At 36.2% G+C, this 16,750-nt stretch overlaps 1 protein-coding gene across 1 annotated transcript in view; it reads right to left on the bottom strand.

The window, feature by feature from the left end:
• Positions 1-16,750, bottom strand: part of SOX6 (SRY-box transcription factor 6) — a 361,252-nt gene that overhangs the window by 270,350 nt on the left and 74,152 nt on the right. The gene's annotated exons all lie outside the window — the stretch shown is intronic.

Genomic DNA, 16,750 nt, shown 5'->3' with positions numbered 1-16,750 from the left:
CCATAGTGAATTTCCTACCACTTCGAACAAATTATTCATTCCAATTGAGCAAGTTTGTGATTCAGTCAGAGTAAGGTCTTCTTTTAAATTTGATCGATTTTCTTGTTCTGCCTTACTATAAAGTAACGCTTTATTCTGTATGGATTTTTGTACACCTTAAGGTGAGAAAATGCAACTACTCATTAACAAAAAGGCATTACAAGTACATTTAACCTAGTCTTTGGTGCATTTTTATTTTATCATATCCAGCTGTAAGCAGAAGAGACAAGTTAGTCCAAGGACATAATGTCTTTCAGGCTCTATAGCACTTAGCAGGTTACAGGGCCTCCAAGGCCTAACAGATTTAACCAAGACTTTTCACACAATCAGGTAAAGAAAGCTAGGCTAGTCAGCAGACGTCCCGTTCAGATAACAAAGAGAATATTTTAGTGACAATGTGAGAAAACAACAGTAAAAACGGTAAAAAACCACTGAACCATAGCTCTCTTTTTTTCCTTTGCTAAGGACTTCAGTTTGTCCATAATATTTGCTGCAGCCTTTAGCAGAGAGAAAGTCAATCAGGCAAGCTTTGTCATGAGATACTCAGATAAACTCTCCTCAGAAATGACTACCTCAGTGCTAGACAATCTGCAATGTCTTAATTTCCTCTATTCATTTGGGATGAATTCATTGATCATCTCTTAAAACACCAAACTTAATTCTTGACATGTTTGTCATCATTACATGGATCAGTAACAAAACAGAGCTGCATCTGTATCTTTAGTTTCACCTCACACCATAATGGCAGTATTTCGTGTACTCAAGGCTGAGTTAGCAACATTAAATTTTGCAGTCAAGGGCTGGCTATTTGTGCCTGACATGGCTATAGTCAGTTGCAAACCAGCAAAGAGGTGCAAGGATTGTGAGGTGAAGAAATACAGCTTGGGCATTTGTTAAGGTCATTTAAGTTCTTCAAGTGGCTCTTCTTAGAGTCCATTACCTCAGCTAAGTACGCTCAGCAAACCATAATAGTGATGGAGATAACCCATCTGAAGAAACCAATTTGGGTGTGGTTTTGAATTTGGACTGGGGAAAAGATGACTACACAGCCCATGCTCTTGCTCTTCTCTAGGGCCAAGTTTAAATAAAGAAGAATAGTTTTCAATTATCTTGGACCACATTTCAATGGCAAGGGAACTGTGAATGAAAGACATTTACAAAGAAGACTGTTAAACATTAAAGTATAGTATAATCACTGTATGAATTAGTCATAGCCAGTTTAGACACTGTCCAACCCACTTTCCAACCATCTGCAACAAATGTGCTCCATTAAAACAGAACCATATGGAAAACAAGCTAGCAATTAACACAGCTTCTATGCATACCTCTAATACAGCACAGATTTCAAACTTTGAGTGAAACTGACTGCTGAATTACTTCCATATTGCTGCTGTTTAGACCTTGGCAACACATATTTATCCTCACTCACTACAGTATGTCATCCCAAGATACTGCTATATCATCAAAATAAGCATGAAAAAACCACCCACAACTGAGCCGCTCATTGTGGTTTATAGCCTCTGTTAATAAAATATTTGCAGATCAAAGTATAACAGACTTTCTCGAAGCTGCATAATGTGTTACTTACCAGTCAGTATCAAAACTAATAGCTAATGCAGGGCAAATCGATTAATTTAATTGCTAATTGGTAACGTCTTGTACTGTTAAACAAAACTGCTTCAGGATTGAGTCCTGAGAGTTTTCTGTGCTCCCAGATTACTTGAAGGGCTGGAGATACAGCACTTAACACTGCTATCATTTCACAATAAAAAAGGGGGCACACATAAGACATGGTTCCAAAATTTAGAGCCCTAAACAGCGCTCATAGGTGACGATAATGTGGTGATTTTTCTTTCATAACATACCTATGTTTTATAGTTGTATAGATGTAGTACATAAAGCGAAGCTTACTATAAAGAAAAAAAATATGACTATAAGCAAAATGTTTTGTTTCTCACTAAGTGTAAAATGCAATGTTCACTACATACTGTGTTCATTTTGTCTATCAGAGATTTTCTGCCCGGCTCTTTAATTCAAGCCACAAGTATTCATGCTCTTATGCTCAACCACTCAGACCGTGAAGCTTGATCAAGGTAGTGAAAAGCCATTGATTCATGTAGGTTGACAGGGACCTCTGGAGGTCACCAGTTCCAACCTCCTACTGGACACAGCTCAAGTTGCTCAGGGACTTGTTCCATCAAGTTTAGAAATTCTTTAAGGAAGGGCAAATTATCAAAGAAAATCTAAATATTATACCAGAATAGAAAAAGAATCCATAATGGAATTCTGATTATCTAAAAAATGAAATTTCCAATGCACATTTTCTAGATTTACTCATATCATAATAAAATTTGGGAGATTTATGTGTTTTGTTTTAAACAACTGGTATTTATTTAATTAAGTATAGTCATAAAGCAAAATAATTCTACTTCATCAAAGTTCCTGTATTTCCTCTGTTATCCAAGCTGAAGTGAAAAAAAAAAATAGGAACATAGATATCACTTTCCTACAAATCTCTCAACTTTCCAGAGTGGAGCTGTGGAAGAAATTATAAAATGCATACTGACCACACGGTTTCTAAAGCACTGAAATTATTGAGGTATTATTCCATAATTCTGTATCTTCCATGGGCCACACAGTTCCTAAAGACCAGTGATAAAGCATTAAACTAAAAATTTAGGGCAAACTTCCCCATGTGAATTTATTTCTGTTCACACAAGAGCTTCTCCTCCCATTAAACATAAACCAACAAGAAACTGCAAAACAAATTCTTCCCGGGTGCTTTTCACTCCTTCAAAAGTTTCAATACTGACAAAATGAATAGAGCCTTATGACAGTTATACACTGTATAAGCTCAATACACTGATGAAATAATATAGCAGCCTGTCTACAGAAAGTGTTATAGTTGCCTCTAGATTCTGTCCTTAGAATTGCTGATTGTAGTAGTCATATAGAAGCCTGTGTGATGTTTGGTAGTCGATTTTAAGTATCAGCATTTCATGTCATGTAATTAAATCCAATTCTCATTTCTTCAAAAAATGAAAGTTCTAGAAATCTTTTTCTTGAGGAAGCTCTCATGCATGGCACACACACAAGTTTACACACATTAACATAAATAAAAGAATATAAATAAGCATCCCTTAGAAATCCATGGTTTGAGGAGATGTTATCAGCAATAGTTGAATACCTAATGTAAACAATAACTCATTTTGTCTTAAAAATATGCCCACAAAATCCCTCAGTGACAGAAATGCTGGAGTAATTTTAAATGGGATTCTGATTAATGACACTTTTGTTTAATAAAAAGAAGTGGTAAGTATATTAAAAATCAGTTTGCAAATATGAGTTTAAAGAAACCACACTCTGTTATCCAAAACTGGCTTTCGGCCACTCACTATGTATATTTTCTGCATTCATTAAATAAATGATATATTGGCAAAAAGTCCAAAAATATTCAAACACTATTAGGACTGCAAAAAATACAGTGTTTTGGAATTAGCACCTAAACTTCCTGCATCCCCCATAAATTCCAACTAATTAAATTCCTACTATGTTATTCCTTCTGTTTTCTTCACAGCTGTTGTATATATTTTCACCTGTTTCACTTTCTTTTTGTTCAAGTAACAAAAAAAGCTTAACCTTACTTGATTGACAGAAGGGAATAACAATGTTTAATTAACATTGCTTCAGATGTGACAAATGTTAAAACTCAGCTCAGTCAATAAGGCTCTACAAAAGTATTCCCTCAACATTTTTAAAAGCTTTTTAAGAAAGCTTAGAACACTGTGTTCTTAATTCAGCAGCACATGCCGAGTTAATTATGGTCTTATGCTTTGACCAAAAGTAGGATTTGTGGGATTTTCTTTTTCTTAAGTCAAAGGATTCAAAAGTAATTTATGAATGATACTGAAATAATGCACGTTTTAGCTGCTAACATGCTGTTAGTTTCAAGATTTTTGTTTTGCTTTTTTTTTTAATGTGTTGGGAGGGTCCGCTTTAACTCATGCTGACTTGAAATTCTATTTATAATAAAAACTACATCAACCAAACAATCATGCTTTTTTACAGTCTTATTTGCTTTTAGATTGCTGCTCTTAACCAAGTTACTTGTTTGAGAGATTTCAGCACAATTTCTGTCAATGAAAATATAGATATTTCCACAGTTAAATATGTACCACTACAGTGTCACATATATTCTCCCTAGTTATCATTTCTTTATGTAACAGATGCTTAATTCATGTCTTCACATCCGTGTGAGCAGTTGTACACTTTAGGCAACTTGTTTCACCAGGATCTTGTCTGCACCAACAGTTTCAGAGGGGTCGCAAATTGTTCAAGGCACATACTCGTGTGCTTGAATGTAGTGAATGGTCACAATTTGGTAAAGTTTAATGAAAGTACTGCTAGCAAGTTCTTGGGTGTATTTTAAAAAGCATCCAATTTCCTTTAGATTACTGATTTAAAATGTGATTTCAGGCTCTAACTCACATGGGATCTACACATTCCTCCTACACAATAGTTGACAGGCAGAAAGGGCACTCAGGCTGATGCAGGAGCAGTTTAAGAAAGGAAGAAACAGGACAGTTTTCTCCCTGACCTTCCTCTTTCCTCTGGGATATGTTCATCAAATGACATAAAGCAGACTGAATCATACTGCAAGGCCTCCCCCAGCTCCAGCCCAGCACTCCTCCAGTCTGAGCTTGGTTCAGGACATTTTCCCAGAATTTCCCTTGCTATTGTAACTGTTTCTTTATTATCTTCTCTTTCTTTCTGTCATTAACAACAAACACTAATAATCATAAGTATTACCACAATGTTTTCTGAAAATCATTTCTATTAGGGCATTTTTAGCACCCTATCAAATTATTTCAGCAGCATATAGTTCTCTAAGAAATGGCAGAATTGGTTATTCTCTAAGAAGGAGCCAATGTGGAATGTTTATACGCATTTGTTTTGGTCATAATATTATGAACACTTGCCTAATACTTTTGTACTTTTGCCCAATTCTGTTTTTAAGTCCCTTTGTTTTAGTGTCTTGTACCCTTTTACAAAATGAACAAATCAATTAAAAGTACAGCACAAATACAGATTGTGATATAATCCAGATATAATGCAATTTCAGGTGAAAAAAGAAAAAGCAATGGATGAGCGTAAACTTACACCACATTTTAGAATATTTTGTTTTAGTTCTGGCAGTTCAGTATGAATGTTTTGCATGCCTTAGTTCTACTAATGCTTATAAAGCATATTTATGAATGTATACTGTCAAAAGTAGTAATCATTAAGGGAATATCAGTAAATCATTAAGCATTTTTTCTTCAAGTACCTAGAAGACAGAGACTGCCAACAGTCCTAAAACATTTGTGATGGTGACCCTCTCTTCTTTCACTCAATTATTTCAGTCTTATGCTTGAATAGATGAAGGAGAAAAAGGCTTATTGATTATTCAGTCAGTGATGTGTCTTGAATAAACAGAAAGGTTTGCCACAGAAAATATCTACAATGAACTCAAGATAATTAGAAAAAAGTGACAAACAACTCTTCATTCATCTGCTACAGAAGTTACTGTATTTCTAGCCCAGAAAAAACAATTATTCAGACATTGCCTGCTCCATTTCCTATATTGCCTCCTTCTGATGAACAAGAGACCTTTTAATACAGATGCAGTAGTCTTGCTTTCCTTTCTGTTTTCTGCCCATAAAGTCATTGTTCACTCTTGACTGACACTCTCAGAAACTGAAAGGGCTCCATTTACCCACAGAGAAGAGGCTCTGCAGACCACGCAGGCCTCTCCATCTTGCTCCACCAACAAGCTTCAAACCAGACCCAAAAGGAACAAATGTCAGGAGTGCAGAGATAGATTAAGTTCCATTTCCACTGCAAGCCCCATATGGTTCCTGAAGCTGCCAGAAGGCTGCCACGTAATGCCAGCCCAGCCTTGCAGACACCTTTGTGGAGTTCAACCAACAGTTAACTAACACAGAGAACCTGTCAACTAAACTGCAACCGAGAGAGGTTAGCATTTTCTTGCTGGGTTTGAATCAGAGACTTCTGGGATGACAGGCTCCATTTCTAATTAAATATTTCCTTTGCAATCCAACCTTAGGTGCGTGGGGGGAAAAATAACAGCCAACTACCAACCAAAACAAAACTAACTCATAAGTGATGTAATCAGCATTTACTATTACCAGAGAAGGAGCAGGGAGCAATAATAAAAGCAATGAGTCCAGACAAAACCCAAACACCTCTGCCTAGTCCAGAGCTGGAAACCTTACCATGAAACAGAGCAGGAAGAACATCATCCTTCACATGCTAACTTTCAGCTGCATCATGTTCACTGTAGGTATTTTGTTGCTAAGCATCTGTTGTCCATCACTGGAACTCATACTTTCCATTTTACACTTAACAGGACACGTGATGGGGAAAACAAAGCAGGTACAACCAAATTCAAGCTTAGGGATTTCCCACTGAAAAAATAACCTACATATTAGAGCAAGTTATACCTTCAGAGATCAGCGAAGAACTCTAAGGTAAGAAAGGACTTTCTCTTCTTAGCAGAGAACTTGCTACCTATGGTTGGTCACTAAGGCACCAGATTTGAAAAGAATTAACATACATTGCCACCTAAATAACCAGTTTCTTGCCTCTTATAAGCTTTTCTGATTGAGTGAAGGTGAAACAAGAGAGGTTTAGACCAGAGCATAAGGAGAAACAAGCAGTGGGTCAGGCTACCTGGGGAAGTTGTACTGTCTTGAATCCTTGGAGGTTTACCAAGACTGACACAGAAAGCTGAAGGTTTCAGCAAAGTACTCTGCAAAGTGTACTGTGATTATTACCATTGTAATACAGCAAACACAGAGGACAAGGCAAAATTGAATTTTATAATATAGTTCAGACAATATATTCTGGTAAATATACTGTTGCAAAACTGTTAGTGTACATAGTCTTGAAGGTTTTGGTGCAGATGCAGAGTGACAAAGGAGAGCACACTGAATGACAAGTGACTTGGTTAACCCTGATATGTAAACTGGAGTCTGAACTAGGCTTTCAGACTGTGACAGATGTTGTAAGACTTCAGACAGCTGGCTACAGCTTCTACTGCTGTGCTTGCAAAAGCTGTTCACAGGCAGAGTGCAGAAACAAGAGATCTAGGTGGTGTAAGATCTCTGCAGATCTGTTAAGTTCTCTCTGTCCAGTTCTATGAAAAAGAAGGCACGTTCACATTGCACCTCCTTTTAGCAGACAAAAAGAATGCAGTGGCAACGCTTCTGAGGACTTAGAGCAATGCCCCTCACACTTCGTGTGGCTGCTATGAATACATTAGCTTCACTGAATTTCTAACACTCCTTTGTGGAGTACTGCTTCTTTACACGTACACAGTTCGTATTGTCATACGGGTTTTCTGCCCTTTACCTATTCATGTAAAAGAATATAGCTCAGTGGGTCACAGACTTGGCAGGGTTCCGATTGTCCTGAAGCAGCACCCAAGATTTTGTGCTCAGTTCTGTTTTGACGGAGCTGTGCCCTCCTCCCATTTTGCCATTCAGGCACTTAGACCACCATCTTACATATTTTATCACTGGAGTTATTCAAAAGATTGCTAGTCTTTTGGAAGTAATTTCTTCTTCCATTGCACGGTTCCACAGGGAGAACTTAGCCTTTACAGTAAAATCCTAATGCTAAAATTTACTTTTTTCAAATTAAAACTAGATCCAGTAGTCAAACTACTTAAATTGCATTTTGAAGCATGTTGAGCAAGGATGCATGGAGTATTTATGACAATATATCACTAACAGAATCCTCTCAAGAAATTCACACCTCTTGTGAATTGGTCAGGGGTTTGAACTACATTCTAAAACCTTTCTTTATGAAAGCAATATATAAGATTGCTTTCTTCTCTTTCTGTTTTCAGAGATTTCAATGTAAACTTCTCAGAGAGAGAAGAATCATTCCTCTGTTGTTTGTTACAGAAACATTATATAAAACCTTTCAGAACTAAGGTGATCCAGTAATTCTAGTCATGGTCTAACATTGGTTCCTGTCTTGCTAACAAAATCTAATCTCATCTGTATAAAAGATTATGAATTTTTTATTTAAGCAGTGGTCTCCTTGTCATAAATTAAACCTTCCTTGTTCCCATATATATCTTGTGACTTGATAATCAACTAGCTTAATCGTATTTACAAGATTCCATGGGACATGATTGACTCTGCCTTTGGTCTCTGTTCTTGCTCTCTGAGATCCCCTAGAATGTCATTTCTGTCCTTTTCATCCGCAGTGACCGCTCTGCTCAAACACATAACAACCTTCAACCTGAGCTTTAGTCTTAACCAATAGCAGCTTTCACTCTCAGATTTCACTGTCACTTCACACAATCTCTGTTCCTTTTCACCCTTCACCATTCCCCTCTCTAGGCAGAAACCAATCTCAGTTCTTCCTACCTTAACTGAAAACTCCAAAAACATCTCCCTCTAGCTAGGCAGCCAGCAAATTTATTAGGCACTTCTTCATTCTGTCTCCTCTTCTCTACAGCTAAAAAACTGTAAATGAACTCTCAGCCATTCCAGACTCTTCCACTTGCTGCCTTTTATCAAATTCTGTTTCTTGGGATAGATAAATTTTCTTATATTTCCATGCATCAGAATTCTGAAAGAACACTTAACAAAAACAACATCTGTGTATTAAAAAGCTGGGATACTTGAAGGACTTCACTTGGTAGTCCTAAGCACAAAGCTAACATACAAAAATAGAAACTCCTAAATGGGACATACTTAGTCACAAGTGCCCAGTGAAATGCCCATAAGTGTGCATTTCAGGACCTATATTGATTAAATCATTGCCTTCCCTTTAGCAAAAATCTACCTACACCAATTGTATCTTGGAATTTTAAAGTTCATTGCACGCATTCTGGTTTTAGTTAGGTTTCAGCAATACAGTAGAAACGGAAGCAGGTAATGGGCCATCACAGCAGAGGCCAGCACCTGAGCAGAAGAGCTCTCTCACAGGAAGTTGGTTTAAAATAATTTCTTCTCTGTCTTTTCAGTTGAATGTGTTAACTACCATACATAATTAACTCAACAATGAAGACCTTATAGTACCTCTCTCCTGTAAAAAAAGCATGGCATAGAACCATTAGTGCTACAATGCCCACGTTCCCACTTTAGAAATACGTACTTGAAAACTCACCATTGCACCCTTCTGTATTTGTATTTTGCAGCACAGCCACAGATCACTAGAGGAAACAGGAAACATTGTGCTAACATGACTATAGTTTTGATGAATAAAAACCATAACCCCCAGGCTAAGCTGCCAAATAAGTAGTGAATTAATTTCTGTAAAGTACTCCAATATTACAAAGGTGTGTTGAAAGGTGTCTGCTCATGTTTCAAATTAAACGCACTGCTGGTCAGCATTAGCACCTCAGCTTTGAACAGCAGCCATTTGCCTATAACACTTCAGGGGCTGGGAAAAACGGATTTGCCGTTCACACTGGAATAATTAGAACATGTCAGGAAGAATTAATTTCCTCATTTTTCAAAAGGATACACAGAAATTACCATGTTATTATATGACAGGGTCCCTTGGAGAATTGTATTAAATTTAATTTCTAGCGCAGCCCACACAACAAATTAAAGTCATAAATAAGATGGAAAGAAGCGGGACGCAGAGCATATGTTTATGGCAATGAGTGAAGCCAAGGGACCAGAAACAACTATCTTCATTTCATTTTATTTAAATCAGCCAGACACTGTGTATCTGAATGACAGCACTTGTTAATGGTGCTGAGATTATAGGCTCCTTAATTTTAGGAAACAGAAGCAGTCACTCAGTATTTGAAATGGTTATTTTTTCCCCTACAATACAGATACTAGTTTATATGCGCTCCCTTTCAAGGCAGTTTCTCGTGGCCCCGAAGCAATGTACCAGTTCATAGCAAGAGATGTAGTTTTATTTTAATTGTTTTGTCTTGGTTACAGAGGAGAGATGGCAAGGATAACATAACCAGAAAAAGTGTCTGATAACTGAGAAAACTAAATCTTTGAGTAGGCAGAATACTTCAAGAGTGAGAAAGATGGTGGACATGGCAAATTTCCACCACGATTTCCTTTGATACAGTATTTAACTGTCAGGATCTACTATCATTTTCTACCTAGAAACAATCCCAAACAACAGTGCAAAAAAAATCATGCAACATTGCTTCTTTCTAACACTGCAAACAGCTGAACTTCAGGGCAAGAAGTACCCATCCTACCACACCTCAAACTCCCAGGTCTCTTCCCAGAGCCAGGGAGACATGTGAAGTCCTTCTGCCCCTTGCACTCATGAGGGCCTGTAAAAGCACTCGTGTTATACAACACTGAAGTCAACCCAACTGCACTTTAATAACTTTTATAAAAAATTAATAAAGGTTTATAAAATATTAACAGTACTTTAACTTATTTTAATACCTCCTTCTATATTATTCTTTGCACATTTCAATTTTTAATTGTTGTGAAACCTATGCATGAAGATGTCAGAATCAGAATGAATTACACTGAACATTCCCTCTTGTCTCTGTGCATCTCTTCCAAATGAAACCTGTTGCTCAAGCTTCTGCACATACAAAGGCATGACAAAGTCAATGAAATATAGCATCTCCAAACACTGAATTCTGGAATACTCATTGGCATAAATTAATACTCCTCTGTAGTATGAACTGCTTTCTCTACCATACATAACATTGAGTGGAATAGCCTTAGTTTTAAACATCAGAAACTCAGAAAACTCTCAGTATTATTTCCCTTAGCAGGAAGCAAGTGTTACTCAGCATGATAGGAGGCAATAAGGGAACTTAACTGAAACATTCAAAATGACAGAAAATGGCATAAATAGAGAGACAGAAATCCATTTCTGGACAAGACATCAACATTTTCTTAATGATACCTGTAAAGTTTTTTATGAAACATTTCATCATGCCTGTTAGCAAAAGACAATCTTAAAAAAAAATAGTTTGCAGAGTTTGCACACTTTAGGAAATAGCTGCCATGGATCTGAGCACTCCCTTGGGTGCCACAAACTTTAAATAATTTGTGAATCAATTAACTGGCAACCCTCTACATAACACATATTTCACACTCCCAGGTCATTGCATTATCAACTTGATAGGAATCATAACATTTTGGAGAAAAGTTCATAATTGAAATCATTAATTACTTTAACTGGAGCTTTTAGTTATGCTAGCATTACACGGCTGTAAAAGAGCAGTGATCAATTAGCCATTTCTCTGACTATTTTCTTAAATTGGTAGAAAACTTTTCAGTTTGTGAAGCACTTTATATTCATAGCCTTTTAAAGCTGTTCTAAACTCAAAATCGACTTATACCACTCTGATGCAAGAAAAACAGGGGTACTGTAGAACCAATTATTACGTTGCAGAAACAGATATTATGCAATTATCTGCATTCCTTCGGACACAACAGAAAAGAAAAACAATGATATTTAAATGAGGATTAAAATGCTTTCCAGAAAAATGGGCATAACCAAGACAAAAATGATTGACTCACATTACTGAATTTTCTCTTTTCTAACATAGATAATGAGCGGTATGTGGGAAAGCTGAAGCATTTAGATAAGAAATGCATCAGTATTGTAGGAAGAAAAGCATTTGCAACGTATAGAGAGGGAAAGTTTCCATTAGAATTGACATGGTGACAGCAGAAGTAGTACCTCCCTGTAGAATTTCTTTACAATTATGAGAGGCTAATATAGAATCACGAGAAAGATTAAAATAATGAAAAGCACAACCTGCAGTGAAGCAGCCAAGTGGCTTACTTTATCAAACTTGTTGAAGAGAAAGATTTTATAACAGAATTTAGTAGTGTTTACCTCAGAAAGGAAAATTTGATAGTAGGATTTTTCACCCATATGTAAGGATCTGTGGTTAATTAAAACACAGCTTAATAAGCAAGAAAAATTAAATGCTAAGATAAATTGACAAATGTCTGTGGTATATCTGCTATCACTGTAAATTCTCCAGTGAGGCCACAGCCCACAAAGACATATCCGCTACTCTAGCCATTCCTAGGAGAGTTGAAGGGCACTTGTATGGCCTATGTTATGACAGTCACACTAAGTGATAGCTATGGTCCCTCTAGTTTTAGAGCTTATGAATCTATTAAAGTTGAACTTTTTCAAGCACACTTGTGGACTTTCACCGCAGGACTTGCATGCAAGAACTCTTTGTTTCACATAATCAAATCTCCTTTGCTTATTTTTTCCTGAGTGATGCACACCTAAACCTCTGAAACCTCATATTTCATAATAAATACAGAGACTTATTTAAAGTACTAATCCATCTGGATGACTCTGACCCAAATTCAGTGTCAATGCAGGATTAAAATATTTTCTGTCTTTATCATTTTTCTATAACTTATATCTAGAAAGTAAACTTAATGGACAAAACTTCAGTTCAAAGGAACCCTGTTTGTAGCTGGATGTTCTACAAAGTGAAACACTAAATACACTAAATACACTAAGCTAAGAAAAAAAGCTCAAAAGAGTAAGGAGTAATTAGATACTGGAACAACAAATAAAGAGAACGATAGCGAAAAATTTTAGAAAGTACTGTAGATTTTGTACTTGCACTCAGTTTAGCATAACTGAAAAAGTCTAGGACCTGAAATCAAAGGAATTGCTGTGTTTAAACTCAGGTTCGTATACGTATTTTTAAAAACACTTGTTTTCCAACTATTCAGCAGACCATAGTGGATCAATTACCTTAGAGCAATTACTCAGCAGTCCTAGCAATTTAATCTTCATCATCTTCCTCTTCTTCTTTTTATCAAGAAATTACTTGCTAAATATATCACCTAGCGGACTCTGAACAAGAACAGGAAGCAGAAAATACTATGTGAATCAGAAACTCTTTTGGTGATTCATATGGAATGTTAATGTCATGAATCCATTGCTAACTACTGATCAGATCATCCCTCATGGCCATATTACAAACATTATTTATTCTAGCATTTATTCTATAGCATTTCTTGAAGACATCTGCAGAACTCAATCGAAAATGGGAAACTGTTTGGTATGAAAGGAAAAGCTGATTTCTGAGAACAACAGAGAGCACTGCCACTTGTCTAACCATCTCTAGAGAGCATTAGGAAACTTGGAAGTCCAAAGGTAAGAGATCTCTTCAAGTGCTAACCAACAAGAATTCTTGGCAGTTCAGATGACCATCTGAATTAAAAAAACTAAAATGCAAACTTGTTTAAACTACAATCTTCAGGGAGACAGATGTGATTATACAGAAAATTGAGTAAAATACATAGGCTTAGTTCAAACGCTGGCTCACTCCTTAGCTGAAATGTCCAAAGTAAGGAAAGGAAAATAACATGAAAATATGGTTTACTATGTTTTACAACTAATTAATTGTACAACAGGCAGGATGATCTAGCTCCTAGGATTATAAGCATGGCTCCAAAACACAAGCATGGCTCAACTGACAAAGATACCTGGAAAACCTATTTCTGTCAAAGCTAAACAGGAATCTGTCCTATACTACCTTCTCTTCTCAGTCTGAAAGCACTTATCACACAGCTTCTCTTAGACAAGACAGGCTGAGAGAGCTGGGGCTCATCTGCCTGGAGAAGAGAAGGCCTCAGGGAGACCTGAGAATAGCCAACCAGTACCTAAAGAGGGCCCACAGAAAACCTGGGGAGGGTCTTTTTATAAGGGCAGGTAGTGACCGAATGAGGGGAAATGGCTTTAAACTGGAAGAGGGTAAGATTTAGACTAGATATTTCTTACTGTGAGGGCTGTGAGACACTGGAACAGGCTGCCTAACGAGGTTGTGAATGCCTCCTTCCTGGAGGTATTCAAGGCCAGATGGATGGGGCTGTGAGCAAAGTGGTCTAGAGAGAGGTGTCCCTACCTATAGCAAGGGGTTGGACCTACATGATCTTGAAGGCTCCTTTCCAACCCCAAACATTCTATGATTCTGTGATTTTTCCCCACTATTCTTATAACCTGCTCTAAATCAGCCATTCTAATGCTGCTTTTTTAGTTTGAGATAGATTTGCTGATAGAGCAAAAGAAAATTCTCACTTTATAAGAAGTCCAACCTTTTTACTCCATAAACTGAAATGGAGAAAGGAAGTCCTTCAACGAAGACCTACAGAACTTCGTGTTGATGATCTCTGTCTTCATATATTGCACATGGTGTCTACAAATTCACTTTTCACAATTTTTCTGCCTCATTATGAATATCATGTTGCACTCACTAACCATAAGACTCACAAAAATCAAATAGGAGATTATATTTTGCAATGTGCTCATCAGAGACTCAGTAATTCTCTGAGGATCTCAAAGAACTTTGTAAAGTCTTTACAAAGGCTTTACTTTGTAAAGATGAATCAGCATTGCCTTTATTTTAAGTGGCAAAACCAAAGCTCAGAGGATTTCTGTCACCCATTCAAGGACAGACTAGGATATAGGAGAAAACAAAAGGAGCACCAAGGCATCTAATTGAATATCTGAATTGGGAGCATAAACTCTCCTATCATAAACTATGAAAATAGTGGAAAGCAGTGTTTCACTTGAGAATCTGGAATTGACATCTAAGGGTCTTATGTACTAACTGTGCATTCTAATTCCAGCACTTTATAGTCCAAAAGGGACACACTTATTCCCTGCTCCTATGGGGATTGTGAGATTTATCTTTTGTTGAGGTCACAGTGATCACTCATGAAAGTTTAAGAAAACGGACTGGGGCAAGCAAGGGAAGGTTGCTTTTTTGGTTTGTTATTTTTTCATTGGTGGTTTTGATGCTGGTTTCGTGTTTAACAAAACCAATTGTCCAATTTTTTTGTTTTTCATAATTTTTGAGCAGTATTTCATTTCCTTCTTACATCAAATGCTCATTTAAGAATATGTTTTAGAAATAAAATATGGAAATACATAATAAAATATGTTTAAATCCTGAAATTATTTTCAGGCACTAATCTTAATAAAACAAAGCTCTTCCCGTAAGTTCATTGTTCATTATTCCTTTATACAACTGAAGCATCAATGAACCTTCACAATCTCATTCTTTAAGTACATGTTGTTTCCTTTTAGATTTACATAAATGATTACATAGGCCAGTCTATGTGAATTTTTTCCCCTGGAAAAGATGTATAGCAAATAGGTTGCCCTACTTACAAAATCAAGATTTTCTTAATGAAAGACATGATGTGACTCAGAATGCAATTTCCACTTGAAATAAGTCACATTATCATATGGCACTTTCCATTAATGCAGGACAAAAAGTCTATGACATAGATAACAGACTATCGCTCAGAACTCAAGATAAAAGAATAAAAGTTAAAATGGATACATTTGGTTAATTAATTGGAGAGATTATTTTCAGGGTGATACCTACCCTTATCTGTTGTAAAGTGCCCTTTTGATAACGTGGACAATTTTAAGACCATCCAGTAAAAAAATCCTACAGCTATGTGGTTATTTCTTTTTAATATAATGTAATGATAAGTAGGCAGTTTTCCAAGAGGCAAGAATATCAGCAACATATATAACATATGTATACTGCATTTATGTTAACCAAAGATCACCATTTTGTATTCATTTTCAACTACTAAGAAATTGTCAAGGTATTCAGGAAGCTGGTGGAAAACACCCAACTTCTGAGGTCCCTCAGGAGTACTTCTGACCTGTCCTTGATCAGCAGTACAACCACAGTTCTCTGCAGTTCACAGAGAAAATCAACAACACCAGATACACATTGTAACATGTTTCAGATCTCCTAAAGTCTAATTTGTATTTCATAGATCGTATTGAATATTAAAAGTTTATGACAAGTAACTTTAGCATTAGTAAAATAATTAACATAATAATTTAGCTGTTCTTAATAAGCAGTTAAATCTCTAGTATGAAGTACTAGGGGCCAACTGCTTGGTATTCTGCCTATGAACATATAGAATAACATACACTTACACATTCACCTTGAGAGTCTTCTAAATATATGCCACCATGGGTTTTTCAAAAAGTCCATCAAACCAAGTTTTATATAGAAAATTAGAATCTGAGCTACGAAGATTTCATTTCCTCTGGAGAGTCTGTTTTCCAAAAATATATTTTTTAAAATCTTTATTAACATTAAAAAATATATATTTAAAAAATGTTTATTAACATTAAAAAACGGAACTCCTAAAAATCTGTAATAAAAATACAGTTCTTCGTTTGTTTGTTTTGTTTTTGTTTTTTTCAGTTATAGGTTTTTCCCTTCTTTTTATTGCTCCCTCTTGCTTTGGGCTGTCCTTTTGGTTTGTTTGAATATTATTCCTATATTTTATAGCTATATCTAAATATATGTCTATAATATGTAGATTTTTATTCATCTCTTGTTAATTCATGTAGGTTCAAAATGTGTTTTGCACATACAAAGTGGTCTGTTTAGGTGAAAAACAGAGGTGTTTACTCAGCTAAGTTTCTGACTGTGAATGCAGAGGTCTTGTATATATTTTATTTATAAGGGAGTATGTATGTCAACTTTACAACACTGCACTGCACTAACCACTGGAGAATGCCTGTCCAAAATTTGATATTTTCCTGGACTTGAAGATTTACTTCTTTCCAAAGTGGTTACTATGCTGGTGACCAATATTTCCACGTGCATAAAGAGGTAGTACTTTAAAGTCTTACTATTCTCAAGATTTTTTTCATCACACTTGGT

Source organism: Cyrtonyx montezumae, unplaced genomic scaffold (genome assembly GCF_038088225.1).
Source record: "Cyrtonyx montezumae isolate F1298 unplaced genomic scaffold, pur_monq_1.0 scaffold_10, whole genome shotgun sequence".
Lineage (NCBI taxonomy): Eukaryota > Metazoa > Chordata > Aves > Galliformes > Odontophoridae > Cyrtonyx > Cyrtonyx montezumae.
This window is presented reverse-complemented; position numbering and strand designations above follow the sequence as displayed.